General features: G+C 38.1%; 1 protein-coding gene across 8 annotated transcripts in view; it reads left to right on the top strand.

Annotated features, from left to right (window-relative positions):
* Positions 1-14,661, top strand: part of LOC105689413 (octopamine receptor beta-2R) — a 90,197-nt gene that overhangs the window by 43,651 nt on the left and 31,885 nt on the right. For 2 of the 8 annotated variants that reach the window (XR_007277260.1, XR_001103243.4), the window contains exon 1: positions 1,528-2,651. The exons of 1 other annotated variant lie outside the window; for it this stretch is intronic. The gene's annotated coding sequence lies outside the window, so the exon portion shown is untranslated. Of the gene's footprint in view, positions 1-1,523; positions 2,652-12,577; positions 12,601-14,661 lie in introns of those variants that run through there. 5 more of the 8 variants (XM_048651374.1, XM_020854349.2, XM_012406406.3 and 2 more) reach the window with 5 other exon arrangements.

Raw genomic sequence — 14,661 nt, 5'->3', positions numbered from 1 at the left:
TTTCTGGAGTAGAATTGGAGATCGAACGAATAGATCTCCGGTCGAATGCAATTTCTACGTGATAGTAATGCATTTAATCGAAATAATCCACGTCGATAATTATCATCTGCAGAATATATCTACCTTATAGGATATGATATGATTATTGGAGAGGCTTAATCGTAACGACGTAACGCGTGCGGTAAATTGGCTATTACGTGTACTACAAGGTAGACGAATATAGCTGGCTGTATGTAGTACATACGTGTAACGTAGATGGTGTACCTATATAGGTGGAACCATGTCCGTGCAATATACATGCAGTTTCTCAGGTAAGATGGAAATTCGTAGCGAGGATGATAGCAATTGAAATAATTCTATTTACATATCAGATACACTCGATCCGTAGAATCGAACAACATGTTACATCGATCCGAGGAAGTTGAAAATCAGACAAAGGGGAGAACAAATGGCTGGGAACATATAAGACGAAATTAAAGTTACATACACCTACGTATATCCACATTTCGTTACGCGTCGTTCACCGCACATCGTGTTCAGGTTTATGCATTTGTTTTATTGACTAACGCACTTTGACTGGCTTACGTAATGCACATTACGCGTATTCTATATACTGCATACTGTATGCAAGCGAAAAACGTGCTTAACCGTTAATTACTATCGAGGTAAGTTAGATTGCCGGTTGAGTCGAGCTGTTGCTGTCGTTGGTGCCGCCGGTGCACCTAGCTACGACGATAAGGTCCCTGAATGCGATAGGGAGGTCAGCGTTGCTCACTCAATAAGTATTCTCGCAATGCCGTTTCCTATATTACTTCCTCGGACATGTTATTAAACTCTTTTACGCAACACGTGCGCACAGCAGAAAAGCATTATTTCAATCGCATCGATTCGCGCTGCACCGGTGGAAATCTTTTCGCTCTCTCGACGACACGCCTCGAAAATGAATAAATTTACGTTCACCGAGGCGAACCTTCTTCGAGGTGAATCGATGAAGCGGAGAAGAAAGAAAAATCCTCATTCGAATATTATCGTTAACGAAAATTTCATTCAACTCTTCGGTTCCTCACGGAGATAGCTACGAGAGCACACGTGCGTCAGAATGGATTTACAATTCTCGACGCTGTCAACCCCCCTGGGGTAACGAAAGGGGTGTTATACCAGAAATCCTCTGCAAGACTATCCCATTTGTCGATTGACATATCATCTCGACGTGCACGTGACTCGAACCCCTTTGATCTTATTCTTTGCCTGCTTCGCCTCCGACTTTTCCGATGCAGAAATACCCAGGTATTTCTTCGAGCGAATTTTCTTCCGGCGTGCGGTTTCTCGATTCTGGATGGAGAAATTCCAACAAAATGGCCGCGGCATTCTCGCGCTCCAAAGAGTCTTCCGCCTTTCGGACGGCGCATCGATACGTCGCTTCTATTTATTTGACTTTATCACATTCGTTCGAAGGTTTATCCTTTACAATTACTCTCGCCCGTAATGACTGATATAGCAATGTTTCTGGTGCCAGTGCCGTCGCGACGTTCGCGTCGTCGCTCTCGGCGTTCGTTTCGACTACGTAGCTTCCGAGCTCGAGTCAGTCGCGGGCGATCCGCCACGCCGCAAACAACGCCGATTACAGCGGATACCGCCATTGTTTTATAAATAAAATATAATATAATATATATATATATAGATCAAATATAATATATGTATATGCATATATAGGTATATCGGTATTGCGTTATCATCCGAAATTTCAGAGTCATTTTTTTTCCTTTGATTTTTGTTCAATTTATTTCCGCACGCTAATCAGTTGGACTGTTTTGAAATATTATAGGCAGATACGGAGAGAGGAAGAGAGATGCACCGCGCCTAAACGCCTTAGAAAAAGACAGATCATACATTTAATTTGTGATGTTGATGCTGATGAAGAAGACCGGAAATGAAAAGTCGTCTTTTATTCTACTCATTGAATTTATTTGCCTGACCGATTCATCTCGTGTACACGCGTGTACACTCGGATTGTTGAGTCATCTGTGTATTTTTTTGTTCATTTTTTGAATCGGTTTCCTTCTTTTCTTTCTGTTCTTTATTTTAATTTTGTGCTAAACATTTTCCACTTGCGAACCACCGGTGATAATAGATAAACATGTGATGTAACAAATAGGGTTTAATCGATGAAAAGAAAGATAAAAATGAAATAGGTAAATCAATGCTATTGATCGGGGTTTAAAAAAAAATATATTCTTCCTTATCTTGTGGTATACGTATGACAGTTTGAAAAAAAAAAGAAGTCATCGTTGTTGTTACTACTTTCCTTAATTTATTATTTATTCTTGTCGTTATATACGATATTTGTGTGAATGTGCACCGAAGTAATTCAGGATACCTCAAGAAATGTGAAATTTGGTGTGTGGTGTGCATGTAGTTTTTATTTATTAATATTCCTCCGCGTCATACTTGGAGAAGAAAAAGTGGAAACATCTTGTATCGGATTAGCGGATATGAGGACGAGATAAAGTGATCGGATGACAGCCAGCTTAAAGAGTATAAACATAAATCGATCAAGCGACTGACGTTATTCGCTGCATAGCGGTGGACCGATGCCTTCAACTTCATCTTCGAGAGCTTACGTGAATAATCGCCATCACCAGACAACTCATGTAAGTTTTATTTGATGTCTCGTTCATTCCTCTCGTTCGCAAGAAACGTTAACTACCCGATAAAATCGATCATCGTTCCCCATAATCTCTGGCAAAGAGATAAAAAGGAAGAACGAATCGCAGCCTTTTCTGGGGTCAGCTGATTCTTGGGGTGAATTTAAGAAACGTGCCAATTTTCGTTCAGTCTTCTCCTTCTTCTTCTTCTTCTTCTTCTCCGAACGTGACAAAATTTTGGCCCGGGTTATAGGTAAATAGGCTGCGTAAATGCCCGTGCACATACCGTACGGTGTACAAAGATACAGCGAGATTATGGGTACGTAGGTAAGACGTGGGATATGTACGACGATAATACATGTACGCGAAACATAAACCACTCTCCACCAACCTTCGACAATGCTCAAAATAACAATAACCGTGTCTCTCTGACGACATTATACGGGGCAGCGAATCATGTCTTTCGCGAATCGTTGCCAAAACAAAACAGCTGAGAGCGCTATCAATAAATGTACACAGAGATAGAACTAGTTTCCTAATATAATACCTTCCGTTCCCTGATGGTCTATTTTAATTCAAATGTACGTTTACTACACACATCCTATCCTGTCCGCGTAGACATTATCCATTTGATCATAATTACATGCACGTTACATGCTCACATCTTGTGTCTTATATCTTAATTCAAACATGGCCACTACGTACGTCGCTTTTTTCTCCTCTCATTCAAATAATTGTGCGCACAGCTCCGAGTTATGTCATCAAGTTTTAGTGGTTTTCTGTTCTTATGTAATCTCGACATCACATTTATTTATTTATAAATCTTTCGCCACTTCCGTGTAGACCATTGTCTAGCAATTTGCCGTTGATGTTTTACAAATTTAAGTAGAGTAAAGCAAATCAAGCAAGTAACGAACACGCAGCAGCAGCGGCAGCGTCAGCGGCAGCAGCAAGCAGCGGTTCGGTCAAAATGAACGCGTCCGTGAGTTGAATTTCCTCAATAATAATCCAAGTGATTGAGTGAGGAGGTGATTTCATTATGAGATAATATCGCTGATTGGTCTCCCCCGCACCCTTGTGCCTTGGACCAAAAAGTAGAAAAAGAAAAAATCATAAAATCAAATGAGAATCGATCGCAAAAATATCGAAAGCAGAGAACGAAACAAGAATAAAACCGAAAGAAAAAAAAAAAAAAAAAAACACCTCGTGGAAGTTCATTTTTATTACTCGACTGCGGAGTGCGACGAAGAAACAAATGCTAACAATAATAATGTCACGGAAATCGGAAATGGGGGACCCCCGGCAATTTTGGCACCGAATTTAACAAACGCCGTAATATATTTATAGCGATATACAGTACGGAAAATACATACATATACGTATATCCACAGCTATATTATACTTGCACGGAAGACATTATGTATAGCCACGTATATACGTTCACAAAGGTATAATACACCTGTAATCGGATGTATAATTGCGTATTGCGATTAAATTCGCACATGCTATATAGTATGCGAGTGCGATACGCGTGAACATACATAATACATAGGTAACGTTATTGCAGTCGTGGACGTACATGAACGTATACCTATGTATGTAATACATATGCACATCGAGCGGTACGCCCTCGCGTGAAAGAACTATAGATTGAAACTTCACATGTATTCACGTGTTAAGTTACCACTGGAGTAATTATTGAGCAGATATCATATATTTTTCTAATTATTTTGCAACTTATTTTTCTTTCTTTCGTTAAATTTCCACGTATCTCGAAGCTTCGCACATACGCAATTTGAATAAAATTAAGATGGAGATTTACATGTCGAGCGGTAAAATTTTTTATGAATTAAACGACTGATTTTAATTAATTTCCAACTTTCAATCGAGTTTATTAACGCAGTATAGAAAGACAATAGAAAGAGGGAAATAAAATTGATTTCACAATCGTCCGAATTTTAACGCAGGATTAAAGATGTTCATTTTCTTTGAAGTCGCGTTCGTAATGAAATACCTGAATAATAAAGTATAAATAAATACCTATTTATAAATAAATAAAACGCGATGAGCTTGGAAAAAAAAAAAAAAAAATAGAGAGGGAAAACATAAATAAGCATGACTCGTATTTAAACAGGAAACAAACAACAATTATTACCGTCAGGTATAACTGACTTGGAATTTGCACGTACAAATGGGGGATCAATTAATATTATTTTTATTCCACCATTTTTTTTTTTATGTTATACAATTTTTTTTTCTCATTTGTGAATTTTTCTCCTTTTTTTACCTCTACTTCAGCCGTCAACTTTTCCTTTTTTTTTTCTCGCCACGACGACGATGACGACAACGAGCTCTCGAGTATACGCGACGTGAATCCTCGCGTATATATAAATATAGAAAATTTATAAAATATCGAAGAATAAAAACTAAATTCAAATGAAACGAAAAACGGGAAAAATTGTGCTTCTAAAATCCATAGAAAATACGCAAATTTATAATCATTTCATGTATACATAATCAAGCTTGACGTTGCAAACGACACATCGCTTTTTCACATACCGTTATACATATACGCAAATATGTAGAGTAAAGGTATCGTAACATAGAGTACACATAACATCCGATAAATTTAGTTTTTTATTGATTTCTGCTGGTTCACATGTAATAAATATATGTGTATGCGTACGTATGTGGTACGTTATTCACGATACGTATGCTCTAATTGGCTCGCTTCAGTCGAGAATTTGTTTGACTCGTCGAAGTCGATACAGAAATATTTTTTCTCTCCTTCGTCTGTGCATACACACCGGTAGCAAGTCTAGTTCAATTATTGAACTATGAGAGTATACTTCGTGCATTATTTTTTGCTCGTGAAATAGTTGGTACACTTGCATCGTCGTTTTTAATTATTTTTTTTTTTTCCCTCCTCAACGTCAAAAATCTTACGTGCCACCGTAATGTGAAAGTTTAATTATTTGTTCGCGTGCGTGATATTATTTTTCTTATTTCTCGTTGTCCATGTTATTATTATGTTTATTATTGTTGTTGCGGCGATTATTTTGTTAAGATACGATTAAACTGTCGTTAGATACTCGCGGAATTTTTTAACAAGTTTCAGAAAATATGTATAAATCATGACATGTGATAATGGAAGAATCATTATCACGATAACACAAATGATAAATCATATTTTTAACTATACGCTGCACCTGTATATGTACCGTATGTAATTTGGAAAATCCGCTGCATCTGGCTTTTCTTCGAGTAGGTGCTAGAAAGGGGGTGAAGTTTTCAGAGAGACGTATTGTCGCTCTGATTTTCCAGAGATGATGAGATAAATTTTGATTAATTACCGTACCTAATGTAACGGTAAGTTTTCTCTCCAAGTTGAAGATCTCAAGTTACATAGTTGATCCGGGGGGTATAAATACGCGATTACAGCCTTTGTCGACGCCACAGGTTTTCGAATCTTTGAAACAGTGACGAATAAAACACTTATTGCGGAAACATGAAATTCGTTCATTTTCTACTCATTCATTTATTTATTCATTCATTGATTTTTGCGTGGAACGTGGACCAAACAACATTAAGATGAGAAAAAAAAAGAAAATCTGAAACCACCTTCCAAGTTTGTAATAAAAATGAAAAGTTTTACTTTTTAAAATTCGAATTAAGAACTTTTCAATTCGGAGGGTTGAAATTATATACGTTCGATACGCAGCGCATATACGTGTACATAAGTGACGTAGGAACTTGGGGGGTTCCGCGAAGATCGATTAATTATTATATACGATACAAATAACATAATTAATTTGGGAACAATTTTCACCGGAGAGGTGGTGATTTTTAGAGATATTTTTTATCGTGTTTGACGAAAACGTTTCAATCAACGACTGATCCGAAGACTTTATAAAAGGATTTTATGAGGCAAAAAATAAACCAGCCGGCTGCAGGAAGAGGGCGGTTTGTTTGACATTCGCTCTCGCTCAACGGTCCATCAAGTACCGACGATCATTATTCATCGTGATTAACTTTTTCAGAATAATATCTCAATTTTTATTTTTTCCTCGGTTTTTTTTTTCTCCGGGGGTGTGGGTGTTTATCTACGCCCTTTGGCTGTTGGTTTACCGTGATTTTCATGAAATTCACGCCTCACATACTACCAGAAGGGCGGGTCGGCGGAAATTCTTCTTTTTTTTTTCTCGTAATTTCTGCAAAAAATATTTCAACCGAAAGTAAGAAAAAATGTTCGTTTCAAACGAAGCGCCCTGATTTACCTGAGACATAGAAAACGTTGAGTTGTGTGATAAGCGTTTTTTCCCCCATCAGATTCGTGATTTGACAGTTGTATTGTTAAAGGAATTAAAAAAATGCATGTATCGTATAATCGCGCGGTGACGGTTACGGCACCGTCACGAATTTATTAAAAATGCAACGCACGTTATCCGCCTAATTCGTGAAATTTTCACCTCGGCAGATTTGATTAACACTCGCGTCTAAAGTAAATTTGAACTGACATAATTCCGAGTGTTTCGCTCATAAATTCACGGAAATATAAAGGGATGCAACTTCAAAGCGCATCGCTGCCGTTGGTGTACGTTGATTTGAAATTTCGGATAGGGAATGTGATGAATGGCTTTTTTATCCCCGCTTCGAGAGTTCAATTTCGAATGAAACCTTTTAATTTTTGAAACAAACGAATTTTTGTATCGCAAAATCTTTGTCCATTGCGTGTAGAATTCCACCATTTTTCTTCGTTCATTTTAGATCAAGGACGTTGCAAGATTTTCATTCGATCATAAACCGTTCTTCCGCATTCTTGAAAATTTAATTTATTCGAAAACAGTAAGTTAACACGTCCGTACAATCGCAGATATAGTTTGATGCAGTCATAGTCTATGCAGTGCGATGCAATTTGCTAGATAAATATATTACGGTATTCGATATATTTATTTACAATTTTTTTTTTTTTTTTTTCTGTTAGAGATCTGCAGATATCACGCTAATCGTCATCGCAGTATTTTCCCTACATACCCACGTGCATACCTCTGTGCGTTCTATGTTACATATGTATAGCTTAGTAAAACGTGTTAAACTGACTAGACTGTACATTATTAACAGCTAGGTCGATGCTTGCGTTACGTGCGTCGGAAATAACTGCCGTTTAAGATTTAACGGATGGTTTAAACGAGCGTTCGACCGTTAATTGGGCAATTAGTGTTAAATCGCGTTGCTTGTACCACTGAAGGGCCGTCCACCTCGCGATTCATACCGGTGCGGCGTTTTGAAACGTTATAGGTAGGTGTGTAGGTACCGGTGTTACTGCAGAATGCGTGTCACGTTAATAAACCACCGTATCAACAGCCGAATAATCGCGATCGTCGTCCTCTTAACACGTGTAATCGCGATCGTCGACCCTTCGGCGATTTTTTAATCTTCGCCTAATCGTTTCACAATTAATCCTGCAACGGACGTGTATTAGACGTCTTTTGATCACTCTCTCGCACTTAATTAGCTGTCAAGGGTGGGACATAAACCAGTTGCTGCTGCTGCTGCTGCTGCTGCTGCCGCTGCCGCTGCGTGATCGCGGGGAGCGGGTTAACGTATATCGGGGGACTGAAATACCAAGTGGGTACATAACGAAATATATCACGTGCGTCTAGCCACGTATAACAGGTATTTCTGTTTTAGGTTCATTAATTTTTTTCTCATTTTTCCGTACCGCAACACCGAAGATATTTCCCACCGAAAATTTTGCCAATTCGAATTTTGCGAAAATTCGTGTGATTCTACTTTTTCCTTTACATTTCGTAACACCTACAGAAGCGCTGAAATTTCAATAAATCGACCGTCCAAATCACACAGAAGGGAAAAAGGGGAAAAGAAATTAACCAAATAAACTGTTCCGGATGTTGTGTGCTGTATAGGATTATGGGAACGGCGACGAGTACCTGTACACGCGTATAGTACCTATACCTGTAGACGTATTCTTTGACCGTGCATCACACAGATTGGAATGACGTCACAGAAAGGGTATAGTATATACGTAGATATATACATACACATATATATACACGATCATTTGTGCCGTATCTATAGGTATATTGAAATCTATGTGTCGTTCGTATATTATACGAATTCGAATCCCGTGCGAGTTGCAGAGAACGCGTATATTAATGAGTATACCAAGTTATGCGGAATTTGTGCCATCGCGAGTCCACGAATAGCTGGGAAACCGTATTGGTTTAGTCAGCAGTCGCGTGACAGGATCACTTGCGATACAAAACTAAAGATATACCGCTGCTCTACCTGCATTTACGTCATATTGGTATCCTCGAAATACAGGAATCCCATCCGCATTATATACACGTACTGCGTTTAATTGATGAAAGCTTTGTTCAATCAAAAGCAAAAAAAAACGAAGCGATATACGTACAGGTGTACATCTAACTTGCAACGGAACTCTGCAAGTAGCTTCGTAACTTAATATGCAGCTATTGGAGGTATCGTTAAATTCAGCTAGTTTCACGTGAAAAACTAAAACTCAATAAATGCGAATGATTAATCACAATGCGACCTATGAAGATGTGTTTTTCAGATGAATTGTGACGAGCTATGGTGAAATATAAAAGAATCTACATACATCGTGAGTAACTATGATCAGAATAACGTACGTACAAGGTGTCATAATTTTTCTTCATACGTCTGATGAAAATTAATGAACTTGCGCTCGGAGATAACAAATATCACCTCTTCTTGGCGTGGCCTCTCAAGGTTCAAGTCCGTTCTAAGCGGGGGTTTAGAAAATAGAAAAAGAAAAATTAATCAAGACGAAAAGCGTAAATTATTATATGCCAGGGAGAACCAAAAGAGAAACAAATAAATAAAAAAAAAGTATAATGGAAAGGTAGTAAAAAACCAAGAAGGCACAAAAATAAGGAACCGTAAAAATCGCAATGCTCTTTCGCCGCTGATGTTCCCGTGGGAATTATACGAGGATCGACCGAGCCTGCACACGCTCGCGCGAGTATAAAACTCGCTTCGTCGGAAAGAATTATGGTAATTTTTTGACTCCTCTTGCGAACCTGCCCGGAGAAGAGATCTCGGAGTTATCTAACCTCCCCCGTCCTCCTCTTCTCGATTTCCGGTATCTTCTTTTCCTACTCTATTCTATAACCACCACTCAGATATTCCATTTCTTTTCGTCTCTCTTTCAACATGCCTGCATGAGTCCGTAGAGCATGCCATTTGCCACGGCAACCCTCACCCTCCTAGAGAATAACAAATAATATTTGAAAAAAAAAAAAATCCAGACGGGAACAACTAACAGAATATGACAACTAATCATGAAAAAACGTGTATTGAATCTGGATCACAGAGGATATAACTTGGAATCTCAGACGTCGGATGAGAGAATATGGGATTCCGGAAATAGGTCCTGATAAAACAAATCTTTGATTATAAAGAGTTTGAACTGCGAACATTTCCGAGTTCTTTTTGAGAAAGTACCGCAACATCGTGTGGAAGAGTTTCAACCCCGTTAGAGATGAATTTTTTCTTTCTCGTACAACCTTACCAGCGTGTATCGCACAGCTGGGTATTTTTCCCCACCGAACATATTTTTTTTTTTTATTATTTTCACCGTTATTACTGTAATATTCCGTTGGGAACGTGTGACCTACAGAGGATTAGCTGCCACGATGGCGAACCAATCGGTTCAGGATTTTGTATCCTCATGGGTCATCGGTTCCCCGGTAACGCCAGAGTTGAGCGATTGCTGGAAGATCTTGGATTAGAGCGATGATGTAGAGGGTCGAGGGGGAAAAAGAAAAAAAAAGCAATATTTCATAATCTAAGTCCAGCAGGCGAAGTCTTGCGAGCCTCGGAATCATCTGAATCGTCGCACGATTCGTTTCGTCGTGTATTTAATGTCCGCACGTGCGATAAGTTTCTTCCGCATCTCCGTTGGAATTCGGAAGTACGAGTGAAAAAGGTGAAATTCTTTCGTCTTCTTTTTTCGCCAAGCCTTTCACATCTCGTACGTATCCTTTTCAGGTATCCGGGCATTATCTAGAGTTATATATATATACGTACGACGTGTCACAAAGGAGTTATCTCCGTTATCATTTTTGTACCGTATTATACATAGGTGGATAGGTACACGGTTACATTATAAATACATGCAGCCTAAGGGTAAATATATGTAGATGTAGTTCAGGTATACAGGTATAACATATAACATATATATATAGTATGGAAGGTGCTCGCTGCGATAACTTTACCAATTTGTTGCTCACTTTTGAAAACTCTGCAGGCGAAGATATGCCCTCCCTTACCTATACGTATTAACGTATACCTATACCTACGACTACCTTCTTCGCCATTGCCATATATAATAATACCGTACTATATACTACATTTTATTTATTCCCTCAGGGTGACTTTCTTGTTCACTCTTGTGAAAATAGATAGAACAACTTACCTGTACCGCAAGCTACCTGTGTAGGTTTCAGGTAACGTCGCTTATCAGGTTGGCTGGTTGCTACGCTGAGAGTAAAAATTGAAGAATAAAAAGTTTGAATTCCAGGAGGACGTACAAGTGCAAAGAAAAGTGAGAACGTGAACGTGATCAACATATTCTTTGAAAATTCCGAATGATCGGAAATACGCGTAGGTATATGAACGTGTAATAAATCGATGGGACCCAAATATCGTCACTTCCGATTCGACTTGATTCGCTAACAATAAGTAGAAAATAGCGCTTACGTACTGTCAGATGGTCATTGATAACCATATCGCATGTAAAAAACGTTCGAAGTTAAATTTTCCGAGCTTTTTGAGAACTGGAACTGGAATGATCCAGAGTCAATTTCATGTAGTTTCCTGATGTATTTTTAAAATCCGGAAATTTTAGTTTTTGCGTTTAGTAACTATAGCACATGTCCTCCAAATATTTAATCTTATCAATTATTCTCGAGTCTTCGTTCCGATTCAATCTTCGGAATAATTAAAAGGGCAGATTAAAAACTAGAAACACAGGGACTAATGCGTGAATCGTGTAACGTTAACGCGTATACCTTATATTACACAGGTTAAAGAGCAGTTAGTGCTTCTCCTCTTTACCGCGTTTTTACGAGAATCGTGTGCACGGGAATTGGAGCCGCAATAATTAATTTGTTTATTCAGTTATATTGAGGAGGTGTTAAACCTTGAACCGAGGAGATATATTTAGTGTGGCCTAATTAATTGATATTCTTGTCTCCGCCGTGTGCTGCAGCTGATGACGTTTCACACGCGTTATGTGTGCGATGCGGTGTACCGAAAGACGGCAACGATAATTATTTTTATCAAGATGACGAAAATATTTTTGGTACAGAAAATTTTTGAACGTCACATTATATGACATATTGTGTCATTCCTTCAGATCGATGAATCTTTGTTCTTTCATCCGTATCTCGTTTCGGTCGGTTGAAATTGAATCGTGGTCGCCAGCTTTCGATGTGATCTGTATACCCTGCAAGCAATGGATATTTCGGAAATTGAGTACGGAGCGATGCAGGTGGTCCGATACCAAACGGCTGTAATTCTGCAAAATTTCATTCCAACTGTAAATGATTTGCAACGGCAGCGACACCGTCGGTGACGGAATTTCATCTCCTCCTCTGCTGCCACTCCTTCCATTCCATTACCGCGAATACCTAATTGGTGTAAATCAAACGTAATATTGTGCATACCGATCACACGAATATTACATCGCTTGTACGCCTCTGTCGAATTGTTCAAACAAAACTGACGAAAAATTCCCGTCGCAAGGGACCAAGTGCGGAATGCCAAAAAACGGAAATGAAGAAATGAAAATGTCAATTTGCACGTGCATCGCGGATCCGATATTACAGTGAAAAAAAAAAAAAGAAGTGTATCAACCACATGGGTGTCTACGTGCACATAGAAAAAGGTACCTCAATTAAAAGTTTGTAAACAATTTTTTCATGTATTTGAGTTAAACAAAAAAATTGAAATGGTAGATTGAAAACAATCGAGAAAAAAAAACGATGTTTGAAATAACTATGTTTGAAAAATTAACGCGCCTGGATATTGCTATGTACGTATAATATATTATCAAAGAGCGCGGTGCATTGGGTAATTTTTTTTTTCAAACGAACGTATGAACAATATGATTCTGATGTAGGGTGTCGGGACTTTCTGCTTCCCCAGTTTGCCCCTTTCGAATAAATAATTCATCATGGTTTGCATTTTGTCTGATGAATTATGGGGCGAGTAGTGCTGGAATACAGACATTGTATCGTATTATACGTGGAGTATAAAAAAATCTGTATATCGTAGAACGTTGAATAGATAATATAAAATATTAAAAATAAACGTAACAGATATTGTATGTTTAGATTCACGCATCGTACACGCACACGTGGACATCTGTGTAATTTAGATTGTGCAGTATGTATGTGTGTGTTCGTCTCAAATTCATTCGAAAGGGTTCTATAAATAAAACTTGCAAGTCTACTAGCGTACTCTCTTGTTACAAGTCGATTAATATGTTCGCGCGTGGAGCGGCGCGTTGTTCTGGCCATCATCGTCATCATCATCATCATCATCATCATCATCGTTATCAGTATCATCGTCGTGATCGTTACCGGTTTACATGCATGAACATACACTTTTGCATATGAAAACCAAAGTAGAAGTAAAACACAGAGAATTTATAAATAATATAAAAATATAACATACAAACCTTGTATGTATTCGTTTCAGGTATAGCATATCTCGATTGCACATACCGATGAATAAACAATGTACATCCATGGGGTTGTGTAATAACGATATACCGTTGGGATTTTCAGTACACAAGTTATACCCACTGACCTCTGTTGAACGACTAAAAGGTTCAACAATTTTCAAACTTTGTTCGAAAACTGTCATTTTCCCGCAGATCGCTGCTTCACTGTTGCCACATCATCGTGTTAAGAATGTGTAAATTTATTACGCTACCACGTGCAAATATATTCTTTTTTTTTGCTGTTATTTTCACTTTTTTTTTTTGCTCGTTTCCATTTCACGGGGTGTTACGATATGAAACAAGAACAATTTAACGAGCAAACAAAAAACAAAAAAAAAAGAAGAAATTTCAAACTCGTGAATAACGATATTAGTGATACGCGAGTGAACTCGGGGGTTCTGCACATAGAATAAACGCGATTACAATATCAGCATTATTATAGAGATCAATATTAAATAATTAAATACAGTATTAAAGTTTGATCTATTAATTGAAATGTTTCAAAGGCTATATTTTTTCTCTTTCAATTTTCGTTACTCTAATAACGCTGGGTTATTTTTAGCTTTATTTTTCGTAGTTATAAATCTCATCCCTGAACTGAATGCCCGGTTATAATGAGAAAGAAATTTATGCAAGGATTCAGGTCAGACAGAAAAAAAAAGTTCAGAGTTCTCTCGGAGGTTTTGAAAATTGCCGTTTCAGTAAAAAAAAAAATGGTGGAGTCGATTTCATTGTCTCGCTCTTTTCTAGATAAAGTATAAAGAAACACAAAACTCCGAGTATCTGAAAATATTCACGACGAAAAAAATTCACGCAAAGGTACGCAACGTATAGAAATTTCAATCTCCCAAGAGTGAATTTTCATTATTTCCTATAGGACTTTTGTACGTGATTTTCGTTCCGCAGAAGATCATTGATTTTTGCAATGAGAAAAACTCAATTCACGGGCACGTTCAATTATTGTTCTCTCTCTTTCTCTTGAACTTTCCCTCACGTCCGTCGCGTCTATGACATGATTTCGTTCAGCTTTTTGGCTATACTTCAAATAGGTTTAAGCGAAGTCAAGCATTGCGGTATCTGGGAGGGTGAAAAAGGTCGTAAATTATCGCCCGTGATGTCGCCTCTGATTCGAAAGTACACCTCATGTGGAAAAAGGGCATCGGCAAATTTTTCAATGTCACTTCAAATTATCGATCTTCGGATGAACCATATCTCATTGTG

This window comes from Athalia rosae, chromosome 2 (genome assembly GCF_917208135.1).
Source record: "Athalia rosae chromosome 2, iyAthRosa1.1, whole genome shotgun sequence".
Taxonomy (NCBI): Eukaryota; Metazoa; Arthropoda; class Insecta; order Hymenoptera; family Athaliidae; genus Athalia; species Athalia rosae.
The sequence above is the reverse complement of the archived record's forward strand: the minus strand, read 5'-3'. Positions and strand labels throughout refer to the sequence as shown.